The sequence below is a fragment of the Lissotriton vulgaris genome, chromosome 7, assembly GCF_964263255.1.
Source record: "Lissotriton vulgaris chromosome 7, aLisVul1.2, whole genome shotgun sequence".
In the NCBI taxonomy this organism is placed as follows: Eukaryota; Metazoa; Chordata; class Amphibia; order Caudata; family Salamandridae; genus Lissotriton; species Lissotriton vulgaris.
In genome coordinates, this window is record NC_141695.1 from 902,646,210 (window position 1) to 902,660,269 (window position 14,060).

The following is a 14,060-nucleotide window of genomic DNA, read 5'->3' on the forward strand; positions in this document are numbered from 1 at the left end:
TCCGTCGTGGGCGCCGTGATGACGTTGTCGGAGTACTTAGACGTCGCCTCCGCGTGCTGACGTCAGTTCTTCTTTTTTCCGCGCCAGCCAGGGCAGATCTAGAAAAGAGCAGTTACCCTAGTCAATTTTTGACTAACTTTTGGTGATCTTTTTGATCCTTTCGAAGTCTCACGACTCCGACGGTGCCGTAGGGATGCCCGGCTTCAAGCATTGTGTAGATTGCGACCGCACCATGTCGGTCACGGATCCTCACCGCCAGTGCCTGACGTGTTTGGGCGTCGACCACTACGACGAGGCCTGCCCCGACTGTCTGGCCCTTTCGAGGAAGGCCAGGCGGGAGCGGTCCCGCAGGCGGCTCGAACTCCGGCAGTCAGCCCCGCGCCGCGTGAGGTCCCGGTCCCGGTCCCACGGGAGGTCGAGGGACAGGTCGCGGGGACGTAGCCGTCACAGCTCCGGGAGTCGGCACCACTCCTCCGGGTCCAAGTCGTCAAATAAGAAACACAAGAAGTCGAAGAGGCATCATCGCTCTTCTGACTCCCCCTACGCTCGCGCAATGCGGCCGGGGGTTCGGGTGACACCGCCCACGCGGCTCCTCGGGAGTCGCGGGCGTCGCGTCCGGCCCCATACCCTCCAGTCCCTGGGCTGAACGCGACGCCGAAGGAGATTCAGTGTTTCCTCATGGCCATGAGGTCCCTTTCTCCTCAAACGGGTTCCGCGGCGCCTCCGGGCCCAGCGAACCCATCTGGGGGCCCTAGTGGGTCGGGGGCTCCGACCCCGACGCCGTTGGGTGCTTCAGCCCCGGCGCCGCAGGGCCCCACGATCCCAGCACCGCCGGTGCCCTCGGGCCCGGCGCCGCAGGGAACAGCGGCACCGGCGCCTTCGGGCCCGGCGCCGCAGGACGCCGCTGGGCCTTCTCCGGGCTCTAGATCGTCACCGGTGGACCTTACGACCCCCCCGGCGTCGGTCCGTGTGGTGTCACCTCCGGCGCCGTCCTCGGGCGGCGCCGTCCCCTATACCTCCTTTGTTTCGGTTCCGGCGTCGGGACGGCGCCTGTCGGCGCCACACCCAACGCCGTTTGGAGATTTTTACTTCTATGAACCGACCTCATACAATTACAACCCTGAATCTCAGGAGATGGGTGATGAGGAGGATTGGGAGGGGTTGAGGACCCTCTGACCAAGGAGTGTCAGTCTAATATGGACTGGGCAGGAGACCTTGGGGAGGCCAGTGGCCTGGACACCTCTCCAGACACTGGATTTGTCTCTCCTCCTACCGTGGCTTCGGAGGAGGGAGCTACTTATGGTGTGGTGTTGACAAGGGATGCCAAGGCCTTGGGCCTTGAGCTCCCCGTCGCGGCCGTGAGGACTAACCTCCTCACAGAGGTCCTTAAGCCGCAGTCATGCTCAATGGAGCCTCTGCTGCCGTTTAATGAGGCCTTGACCGACGTTCTTTTGGGCACTTGGTCCAGGCCCGCTACAGGTTCGCCCGTAGATAGGAACGTGGCCAGACGCCACCGCCCGGCTCCGGGCTACCCAGGTTTCCTGTCCTCCCACCCCACCCCCGAGAGTCTGGTCATCCAGGCCTCTAATTCCCAGACCGTATTCCCGAAGGCCCCGCCGGACCGGGAATCCAAGAGGTACGAGAATTATGGAAAGAAGATATTCTCATCCCTTAGTTTGGGACTGCGGTCTTCCAACACCGCATGCCTCCTGGGCCGCTACACCCACTCTCTGTGGGAGACGGTGGCGGAAGTGCTGCCAGAGTGCCCGTTGGAGGTACGGGCCAAACTCGGCCAAGCCCTTGTGGAGGGCCGGGACGCAGCCAAGTATTCCATCAGGTGTGGGCTGGATACTACTGACTCGCTAGGCAGAGCGATGGCTACGACAGTGGCGGTCAGATGCCATGCCTGGCTGAGATCCGCCAATTTTTCGGCAGATGTCCAGAACACTCTGATGGACATGCCGTTCGATGGCCGTCGCCTCTTTGGCGACAAGGCAGACCACTCGCTTAAGCGCTTTAAGGACTCCAGGGCTACAGCCAAGTCCTTGGGCCTCTCGGCCCCGCGCCAGCAAACGGGTGCCTTTCGCTCCTTTCGTGGCCAAGGAAGGGGCGTCCCCACACGTGCCGCCAGCCACTCGCCGCAGACTGACGTCCAGCGCGGCGGCGGCCGTGGAAACCGCCGGAGAGGCGGTTGGGGAACCAGGCGAAGTCAGTCCACACCTGCCCCCGCGGCATCCACCTTTAAACCCTCCTAGTCTGTGCTTTTCGGCCCATATGACGCCAGTGGGAGGCAGGGTTCGCCATCACCACTCTCACTGGCGCACTGTCACTTCGGACAGGTGGGTGCTGCAGATCGTCCGGAGGGGCTACTCACTCCCCTTCGAGACGACTCCTCAAGCCATGCCACCGCAACACCACCGCGTTTCGGGGATCACTTGCGGCTCCTGCAGGAGGAAGTGTCTTCCCTCTTGGCCAAGGGGGCCATCAAGCGCGTTCCTGGGCCAGAAGTAGGACGTGGTTGCTACTCCCACTACTTTCTGGTACCCAAGAAGGGCAAAGGGGGCCTACGCCCTATCTTGGATCTGAGGAACGTCAACGGCTTCCTCCGGAAGGAGAAGTTCAAAATGCTGACTCTGGTTCAGGTCTTAGCTGCCCTAGACCCAGGAGACTGGATGGTAGCGTTGGACTTGCAGGAGGCGTATTTCCATATCCCCCGTCCTGCTGGCCCACCGGCGTTACCTGCGGTTCACGGTAGGCCACGAGCACTTTCAGTTTACCATGCTCCCCTTCGGCCTTAAAAGCGCCCCACGGGTGTTCACGAAGGTGATGGCGGTGGTCGCAGCTCACCTGCGCAGGTTAGGGGTGTCAGTCTTCCCCTACCTCGACGACTGGTTGTTGAAGGCGGGCTCGCCCCAGACAGTCGTCAGCCACCTCCAGACTACGGCGGATCTCCTGCACCAGCTGGGATTTTCCATCAATGTGCCGAAGTCACACCTGTGCCCCTCTCAGAAGCTCCTTTTCATCGGAGCGGTTCTCGACTCGGCGCAGTTTCGGGTTTACCCGCCCGAACAGCGGGTTCGGGATATACAGGCTCTGATTCCGTTCTTCCGGCCTTTATCCCGAGTTTCGGTCAGGTTGACGCTGCGGCTTCTGGGGCTGATGGCCTCCTGCATCCTTCTGGTGCATCACGCACGGTAGCGGATGCGGGCTCTGCAGTGGGACCTGAAGTTTCAGTGGGCCCAGCATCAAGGCAACCTGTCCGACCATGTCCTGATCTCGGAGGGCACTGCGAGACAGCTGCAGTGGTGGCTCACGGACCGCGATTGGGTCAACGGCAGACCCCTCTCCCTTCCCCAACCGGAGCACGTAGTTGTGACGGACGCGTCCCTCCAGGGCTGGGGAGGCCACTTGGGAGAAGCGGAGATCAGAGGACTCTGGTCTCCGGCGGAGTCCCGGCTCCATATCAACCTATTGGAGCTGCGGGCGATTCGTCTGGCACTGAAGGCATTTCTCCCGTTTGTCCGAGGGAGTGTAGTGCAAGTGTTCACGGACAACACCACCGCCATGTGGTACTGCAACAAACAGGGCGGAGTGGGGTCGTGGACCCTCTGCCAGGAGGCTCAGCGCCTCTGGCAATGGCTGGAACATCAGGGCGTGACTCTGATGGTTCAACACCTGGCAGGTTCTCTGAACGCCAGGGCGGACGAACTCAGCCGACGATGCTCGATGGATCACGAATGGCGTCTGAACTCGGACGTGGCGCAAGGCCTCTTTCAGCAGTGGGGAGAGCCTTGGTTAGATCTATTCGCCACCGAAGAGAATGCGCAATGTCATCAGTTCTGCGCGTTGGAATTTCCAAGGCGGCTTGGAGACGCTTTTCGTCGCGAGTGGAGCTGCGGTATGTTGTACGCCTTTCCGCCTATACCACTTCTGCCCAGAGTGCTGAAGATCAAACGCGACCGGGCACAAGTCATCCTTGTGGCTCCAGACTGGGCACGAAGGTACTGGTATCCGGAGCTACTCAGTATGTCAGTCGATCCCCCGGTTCGTCTGCCTCTTCAGGAGGACCTTCTGTCGCAGCAGCAGGGGACGGTCCTCCACCCGAACCTGTCTAGTCTCCACCTCCATGCTTGGAGATTGAGCGGCGACAGTTGAGGCCATTTGACTTGCCTCCTGAAGTCTGTAACATCATTCTGGCAGCCAGGCGTCCCTCCACAAAGTCGGTATACGCCTGCAGGTGGAACAGATTTGTGGCATGGTGCACAGCAAAGGCTGTGGATCCCCTCAATGCCCCTCTTTCTGAGGTTCTCCTCTTTCTTCTCTCTCTTGCCCAGCAGGGCTCTGCTCTGGGCACTGTCAAGGGCTATCTTTCAGCTCTTTCAGCCTTTCTGAGGCTGCCTGACCAACCTTCTTTGTTCAAATCCCCTATCGTTAATCGATTCCTGAAGGGCATCACTCATACCTTTCCTCCTGTTCCCTTCGTGATGCCTCAGTGGGACTTGAACCTGGTTCTTACGTTTCTGATGTTCGCTCCCTTTGAGCCACTTCACAACTGTCCTCTTCGCCTTCTTTCCTTGAAGACTGCCTTCCTGGTAGCCATCACCTCTGCCAGGAGAGTGAGTGAGCTCCAGGCTCTGTCTTGTAAGCCTCCTTTCCTTTCAGTCCATCCGGACAAGGTTGTGTTACGGACAAGGCCCTCCTTCCTACCCAAGGTAGTCACGGCCTTCCACATTGGGCAATCCATCACGTTGCCCACCATCTTTCCGCCTCCGCACCCCTCGAGAGAGGAGGAGAGGCTCCACCGTCTGGACCCAAAACGTGCGCTCTCATTTTATCTGAATCTACGACATCACTGAACACTTGGGGAGCTAACACCCTGGACGCACCCATTAGAATTGAAGAAGTAATTGGAGCGGTTTCTCGTCTTAAACCCCTGAAGTCGCCGGACCCGGACGGCTTTTCGGCAGGCTTTTATAGGGCCTTCTGCCCACTATTGGCTCCGGTGCTAACACTACTCTTCAACTCTTTTCAGGGACTGGGAACCATCCCCCCGGACATGTTGGCTGCCGATATCGTAGTCATCCCAAAGCCGGGGAAAGATGTGGCCCAATGCGGAGCATATTGCCCAATTTCCCCTCTTAATCTTGACCTCACACTGTTCACGGGCATTCTGGCGGCAAGACCTGGACTGTGTCTCCCTGGAATTATAGAGCCGGATCAATCTATCTTCATTTCTAACCGTCAATGCTCCGATAACACTAAACACATACTACACTTGATAGATAAGGCTCACCGCACTAATATGAACGCTCTACTCCTGTCGGTAGACGCCGAAAAGGCTTTAGACAGTCAGCTTGGATTTTCTTGATAAAACACTGATCCACTTCGGTGTGGGAGAAAGATTCAGAGCTTGGGTAGCGAGCTGTTATGACCGACCCACAGCTGTCATCAGGGTAAACAGGATGGCGTCCCGGCCCTTTGAGATACAAAGGGGCACCAAACAGCGGTGCCCTTTGTCACCCCATCTCTTCGCACTATGTTTGGAACCCCTAGTACAAAGAATCAGGAATAACTCTGATATCCTAGGAATACCATTCAGGGGGAACGTCATACAGTGAGCCTATAAGCTGACGATATCCTGGCTACTCTAGAGTCCCCAGAACGATCGGTGCGGCCTTTAAAGTCAACGTCGGGAAATCCATGGTCTTACATTTGGGTAGCGGAACGGACAGACGCGAGTGGTACAGGCTCGATATGGGGAGTTGCAGTCCCGCGATACACTTACCTATCTGGGGATAGACCTGACCTCTTCCTTGTACAAGACGGTTCTACTGAACTACATAAACCTCCTCGCCCAAGTCCAGAGGTACCTTTGTCATTGGCAAAAACACTCCTTGTATCTTCTAGGCCGCATTGCAGCCATCAAGATGAATATTCTACCCAAAGCCCTATACATCTTTAAAACTATACCAGCTTGGCCCCCACCTGGGATCCTTCAGAAGCTTCAAAAGGTAGTGCACAACGTTACATGGGCTGGGGCACACCCCCGTATGCGCAGGGACCTGTCCCTCAGACCCCCAAAGGAGGGGGCACTGAGCATCCCAAACTTCCTGGAATACTTTAGCACCTTCGCTGCGGCGGCTATTCCGCCGCAGCGCTAACGGTCGCGGGGGGGCGCGCAGCTCACCTGCGCGGGTGACAGAACCGTTACGTCACGGCTTGCGGGTGAGCTGTGCTTGTGACGGAACGGTTCCGTCACGGCCCCGCCCGCTTAATGAAACGCGCCGCGCAAGCGCGAAATCAGCGCCGCGCAGGCGCGGCGAGCGGGCCGTGACGGAACTGTTCCGTCATGAGCACAGCTCACCCGAGGGGCGTGACGGAACGGTTCCATCAATAGCGTCGAAAGAGTTAAAGTTTCACAGCTCCGGGACTTGGTGGAGTGCAGCAGACCCTAGTCTGAAAAACGGTGGCTATTTCAGGACCGGTCGATCGCGGGACTCTCCCTGTGGAAAGTGCCCTTTCTAAAGCGATCGGACAGACTGCCAAGCCTCGTAAGATCCCCGGTCACAAGGACGATACTCATAGTCTGGGATTCGGTAGCACTTCCTCTGGGGCTTACGTCCTTCCCCTCACCTCTGACACCTTTGTTTGATAACCCCGACTTCCCACCGGGGCTCGATATGTGGGCTTTCCTACAATGGAGGACTACGGACTGCAAATTGGCGGGGCACCTCTTTAATTTAGTCGGGTTCCTCCCGATGGTAGCTGTGCAACAATCCTACAATATCACTGCGCCGCAGCGTTATCAGTATTTCCAGATCCGTCACTGGCTCCAACACCCCGAGGTACGGCCGTCGGTCCAAAGGAAACTCACCACGTATGAGAAATGGCTCGTGACTAAAAACTCAGATAAAAAGTTGATCTCCGAGCTCTATACCATGCTGCATCCTCCACCTCCTTCCTTGACCTCAGCCAGGCAGAGACGTGGGTGCAAGAGCTCGGAAGGGAGCTCTCCGAGAAGGAATAGAGAGATATATATTTGTGCTAACCACACAGCTCGCAACACAGCTAGTAGAGAGGCAGCGGTTAAAGTGGCTATGTATTGGTACTTGACTTCAGCTAGGCTGAATAAAGGAATTCCAGACTGAAGCCTGACCCGTTGGCGGGGCTGTGACGAAGAGTGTAGGGAACTGACGGATTATTGGGGTACTATTCTAGATGACATAGACAGGCAATTTGAGTCGGAAATTCCCCGATTCCCTACCTATACACTATTAGGGCTCCCTAATCTGCTCACTTATCCCCCCTGAAATTGATCAAAGGAAAACGAATGGGCCTAGCTTTGGGGTCAGTCGTCCAGCATATCCTTTCCCTATGGGGCACACAGACACGACCGACTCACACTGGGTGGTTACATAAATTATGGTATATCATCGGCGTGGAGCGCATCCAAGATACCCTAACGAATTCCATGGAATCTGTTTGGCAAATTTGGCGCCCCTTGCTGTCCCTACTGGCGCTGGAAATGAACGAGGTGACATGCCCCAAATATCTTCACCTTCTCCGGCTCACTGATGTACAACCCGGGGGGGAGGGGGGAGGAACACCCCTATATCCACTTCCTAAGGGACAACCCCTGTGTACAACCTTTAGTGGGCCTACACTTAGCACATTGGTTCGGGGAGGGGGGCAGGGGGGGCGGGTTTCTGCAGTGTTGTTTTTGTTTTTTATTGGTTTTTCACTTTTTTGGCATGCTTACTGGACCAAGCCCAAGGGACTTCATCTGCACAGACAGCCTCCTACTTGGCCATGGAAGAACTGTTGAGAATCACTCCTGGAATGGGGGTGCGGGCGGGATAAGGGGGGGAGGGATTATCCAAGGTCTACCTTATGCAAATGTACTTTGCCGATTTTGTCTGTTTGTAAACCAATAAAAACAGAGTTAATCCTAAAGTGGTTATGAGGACTCATCCGAAATTTCTCCCTAAGGTGGTTTTGGATTTTCATGTAAACCAAAGTATTTCCTTACCTACTTTTTCCATCATCCATGTACTCTAGGGGAGAGATCTATTCATTCCCTGGATGTTAGAAGGGTTTTAAAAATTCTGTTTGGGTAAAACTAAGGATCTACAGAGATCTGACTAGTTATTTGTAAATTATGACTCTCCCCGGACAGGTCTTGTGACTTCCAAGTAGTCCATCTCTAGAAGGATTGTTTTCTGTATTTTACTCTGTTACCAAAAAGCTTACAAATCACTTTCCAGTAAGCCTAAAGCTCACTCTACCAGAGGGAAGGCAGCTATTGCGGCCTTGCTTCGTAATATACCCATTGCTGAGATTTGCAAGGCTGCTATCTGGAAGTCAGTTCATACCTTCACCAAACACTACTGCCAGGATTCTGATGCAAATGCTCAAGAAAGGCAGTCTTCCATTCGGAACCTATTTGCTTAAATTTACATCAATTTCTCGGTCTCTTCCACCGCGTTTTAAAGGTTTGGGCTTGCTAATGTATTCAAGTGCTTATGACTATACATGGAAATCTTCTACAAGAGAAGGAACAGTTTCTTACCTGTAACTCCAGTTCTCTTGTAGGGGTATTTCCATGATAAGTCATAAGCAACACGCCCTCCTCCCTGGTGGAATAGACAACCGGATCCATAATATGGAATATGCATTCACTTCTCATCGCCTTCAAAAAGAACTGAAGTAACTGCCCCTGCCTGTGCATGATGGGGTGCTGCTGGTCTCTGGATTCTTAAAGGCACAGCTTCTAATTTTTAGACATATAAAGGCAGCCTATGGGGCTTTCTGTCCTCTTCTTTCATCTCTATCATGAAAAAAGTAGTTTGGTGCAGGGGAGTTTTCAATGGGTCAAACACCTCAAAATGGCTCAAAATATAGTATACTGGCTCTCTTTTTTCACTGCAAGATGAAGATACGGCCAGTGTAGCCTATTTATTTAGGCTGCATTATTATCTTTCTATCTCTTAAGTGTCTTTGCAGGCCTCCCTGAAGAAAGGCGAAAAAATATCCACTTAAGAAGATATATCTAAAGAAGTGCTCGGGTGCCAGCACGTGGGCGGAACTATTCAAGTGCTTATGACATATCATGGAAATACCCCTACAAGAGAACTGGAGTTACAGGTAAGAAACTGTTCCTTTTGCATCATCTCTTTCATTGAGGTGAGACTTTTTTTATTTAATTAACCTACATCCACTTTAACTAACTGTGTGCTACTTTAACATATTTGAATCTTTGAAAGATCCAGTACTGGGGAAGAAAAAGGTTACTTACATGTAACTGTAGTTCTCCAGTCTTGGTATCCTCAGTGACCCCCTCCCCAATTCGCACTCAACTATTTATTACCTTTCACACTTGTGCAAGAGCGTGGTGATGCAACCTTCTAACCAGGTGAACCCCTCGCATGCCTTCCTGTGCCGCCAGATAGCAAAAATGAAAATGTATTGATGCATGCAGGAAGAGGGTCTTTTCTTCCATTAGCTTGGATCTGACACCTCTTAACCCTTTGCGGGGGCCGTCTGACGTCACGGTGGGGGTGTGCGGAGGACAGCTGGGGGCCGTCCGAACCACGCCCAGTCATAAATCACCCGCACCGCGGCGGAATTTTCGCCACGGTCAACGGGTTAAAGGTGTCTCCCTGCTGGGGTATGACACGGTAGCACTTTGGGATATGACCATGGAAATTTTTGCCAGTCATCCCTGACGAATTCAGGGACGCCTTTACTCAAACAATCCAAGATGGACGAGACCGCAAAATAACCTGAAGGCTGACCTTCACATGACGATCTGTTGACCCATTGCCACCAGTGTTCTGATCAGTCATATTCCTGGGTGCGTGCTTCAGGAGTTTCTGGTCACGTGCAGGCATCCTTTGAGAATATGCCATTTGATGGCTTTAGGATTTTTGGCGAGAAGGTGGATTCTGTACAGGCACGTTTTAAAGGTAGGCTTGCTATTGCTGCTCTTCAGGTTTGCTCTCTCTGGCCCATCATTTCCTTTAATAATGCCAAAATTCAGAAGATACTCTAGAGATCTTGCCTACTGCCAAAGGCAGCTCTCACAACAGTAAACACAGCCCTTTCGGGGCTCAGGAGGATGTGGTATTTGCAGAGAATGTGAATGCCACAATGACAGCTGTCCTCCTCATATTCCTCCCCTGCATGGGCCAAGCAGCTTTGATTTCTCTTCCAATTGTAATTTGTGACCGGTAGGCCCTATCCACATCTTTTGATGTCTGGACGCTTCCATTGCACTTGTGTGACTCTTGGAGGAAGGAAGTGTGAGCTGCTGTATGCTTGATGTAAGCATGAAGTGTGTACCTTGTATGCATGCTTCTAATGTTCTATGTGAGAAAAACCTGGTTAGCTGGCCTCATCATGATCGCTTGGCGTTAATATTCCAGACCTACGCCCAACCTGCCCCATACTCTTCGCTTCTTGGGCGTGTGCTGCATCAAGGCTACTCAAAAAAAGGAAGGGAGGTCTCCTCACAATTCCATTGACGGGACGAGGAGTGAAAGACAAGCGAGATATCAAAACAGTCCCTATCATTAACTCGAAAAGGGTAATCCTATCTATAGTGTACCACCATAACTCAAGAGATCCTTACAAATAAAACCACATTCTCAAAGTATATACACAATGAAAAAAAAAATGTTTGTAAAATTTGAACAATTTATTACAAACAATATACAGTATCAAATATTAATTACAGTGCCACAATATAAAATAGTTAAAAGGGTGTCAGCACCCTTCCAATGGTTCAGTGGTGCAAATGTTTTAAACACACAAGATCAAGATTAAAAAGCAAATGGCTATTAAAAACAAGGCTACTGCCACAATGATCTGGCATTTTGTATGAGTGGTGAAACCTGTCCTTACCCATCTTTATATGTGAAACCACGAAAAAAAACAATACATAGGGTGGAAGGCAAACGCCTCCCACCCAATTTGGCTATAATCCGAAACCACATTCTATCGGGGGAATAGAGATCTAGCCTTTACGCTGCTTCTTGCTTCCCAAAATGAATGATGCGTGAAGTCACAAGCTCTGAAGTGTTCGTGTATGGGCCTAAGAGGCCCCATTCAGATATAAAGGTGCAGGAGATACCCGATAGTGATGTACCTGTTGACACATGAACTGCATAAGTCACCATCAAAAATGGGTGCGGAATGTAATTGTGTAGGTAAGTCAGTTATTGGTGTTGACTGTGACTGCAAGTGGACAATGTATCATACAGTTAACAGTGCGTAAGTGCGCCTCTTTTAGTAGCACAGTATGAGTTAATAATAGGTAAAACAAGTTTCAGGGCTTTTTAAAGCAGGCCATCTGTGTAGTAAAAATTGAGAGGGATTCAGAGCCCTGAAGCACTATGAGCCAGCATGACCAGGCTCTGTAGTTATTGGTTCTTCCATGAATGACACCACAATCTCTAGAGCTGAGCGGCATTTGTCTCTGGCTTGCATGTTAGAGGGATTTGGAATACGGCTTAGTTGTGTGCCAGATCCCTGGGTTAATTATCGTGGACACCTTCCTCTGTTTGTTGCTTGTTGTTCCCCCTTCCCAGAGGGTACCTGGCCTGTGTCTTTTTGCTGCTCTGCCCAGTCCGCTGCTGCTTCAGTGAAAAAGGTGTGTGCTGCCCATAGATAATTGTGAGCTTTGCAGGGAACAGTAAGGAGTATTGTAGCCCATGTCTCTGTTTCCGTTTCACCCCAGTGAAAAAAGCTTAAATGCTGCACAGCCAAGGTGTAACTTGGGAAGACAAAAATGCAATGGTTATCTATTTCGAGGTGGGCTACTTGGCAGCATGCAGGACCTAGTTGTAGCCTGAAATAAAGCAACATGGTTACAGTTAATCGAGGCAAGGAGCCTGGGGAATTCCTTCCCACCGGTACTCTGTGGTCTCTCTTTTTTTGATTTCAAATAATTTTTATTGACATTTCAAGAAAGAAAAAAACTAGAACATAGATGTACAAACAGAAAATCACAGATTAGCATGACATGAAATACAGCTACAAATGCGATAGTAAATGATAATAAATAAATAACTAAATAAAAACAAAGGGCAAAGGAATTGCGAAAAGGCTACAGATTCAAGTGGCATTAGGAAATACGAACTGGTTAATTATGAACATTTTTTGTTCTTGACATTATTACGTCGGTCAACCGTAAGGTCGTATGTTAAGCACATAATTGAAGACTTAAAAGTTTGCATAAGATGTGTTGTAAGGATATCATGATGGAACGACCGATCTTGTAAAATAGTAAACATAGACACATATCCTATGTGCAGACTTAATGTCAAAACATCAATAAACAAGTAATTCTCGCCAAGCCTCCACATTGCATCCTCATGTTATCATTACAGGGACATGGTGAGACTAGCGTGTGTTTTGTCATGTTTGAGACAGTACCCATGTGGGGGGATATGCAAGAGGGTTCACGAATGAGGTAGCGGTCCGTAGGGAGAATGTCTTATTCCAGGTGTTTGTGTTGTTGTCAGCAATAGGTGCAATACAATGTATAGATGGTTTCACAAGGAGTTATTTGATTCAAGGAGGATCAAACTTGAATGCAAAGGCATCAAGGGACGTCCATAGCTACCCATGTGGGGGGTAGGCAAGAGGGTTCACGAACGAGGTAGCGGTCCGTACGGAGAAAGTTTTATTTCATGTGTTTGTGTTGTTGCTGTCAGCAATAGGTGAAATAAAATGTATAGATGGTTTCACAAGGAGTCATTTGATTCAAGGAGGATGTTTATGTACTTGTAAATATCATCCCAATATGTTTGTAGAATGGCGCAATGGAAGAGCATGTCAGCTAGATTACCGACATGTGCTTTTACAGTTCCAGCCGCTCGTACAAAATGGATTCATGTGTTGTCACTCGATAGTCTGTTTTTCAGAAATCCCACTTGAGATGGGTTGATAAGCTTGGATATGAATTTTTGAAGACACTTAGCAAGTATCATAGCATACATTTTGCAATCAATGTTTATCAGGGGTATAGGCCTGTAATTTTTCGATAATAATTTGGGTAGCATCGCTATAATAGCTTCTGCGGGTGTACCGTTTATCTGGCCTGATTCACTAAATTGGCTGAACATGTTTAGAAGAGGGGGAATCAAAAGAGTAGCAAATGTCTTGTAGAATTTTGTGTTGAACCTGTCAGTGCCAGGCGCTTGCCCTAATTTGAGGGAGTTTATCGTATCCTCAATTTCTTTTGCTTTTATTGGGCCATTAATTACTTCCTTGTCCTGTTCCGAGAGAGCCGGTAGATTACAGTTGCTTAAATATTCACAAGCTTAGGTCATGGTTTTTACTATACAGTGAACTGTAGAAGTTCTCAAATATTTCCGCTATTTTGTCAGGATCAGAGTGGGCCTCTCCCTTTGGATGTAATAGGGACTTAATCATATTGACTTGCATTTTAAATTTTAAGTAGGAAGCTAAATTCTTCCCATCTTTGTTGGATTTGCAGAGCCTAATGCTCTTTTGTTTGTTAATCCAAATCCCTGCTTTATTACTCAGTAACTTATTATACTCATATTTCTTTTTTTCACCAATTCATTTAGGAGAGAGGTGTCTCTGGAGGTAATGTGTTTCTCCAGTATTAGGGGTGTCTTTCATAGATTCACATGCTTGAATATTCCCCGTCGTCGAAGTGGGAGTCCCACGGTACATAAAGATAGCAATAATGCTAATATATATATATGTAATAATATAATACATAATAAAAATAGAGATAATACACACTGAAAAACCTCTACAATGGTTCCTCCATAGGAATGCATTATAAAGAGAAAAACTCATTTTTAACATATCAGTGTCATTATGTTAGTCCAAACTGCAGCCAATCAGGCTCAAGCACCCTCTAGAACCTTCTCCTCAGAAGCTCCAGTCCTCAGATTTTCTACTGCACGTTGTGTGAAGGGAGTCTCCCTGAGCTCTGCTCAGTTTTCTTCATTCTACTCTTCTACTTCAGTTGTTTCTCAAGATGTCAAGTAAGAAGTCTTTGTTTAGGCCTTGCTCTTCCTGTG

At 50.4% G+C, this 14,060-nt stretch overlaps 1 protein-coding gene across 1 annotated transcript in view; it reads left to right on the forward strand.

The window, feature by feature from the left end:
* Window positions 1-14,060, forward strand: part of MGAT4B (alpha-1,3-mannosyl-glycoprotein 4-beta-N-acetylglucosaminyltransferase B) — a 1,389,535-nt gene that overhangs the window by 1,265,916 nt on the left and 109,559 nt on the right. The gene's annotated exons all lie outside the window — the stretch shown is intronic.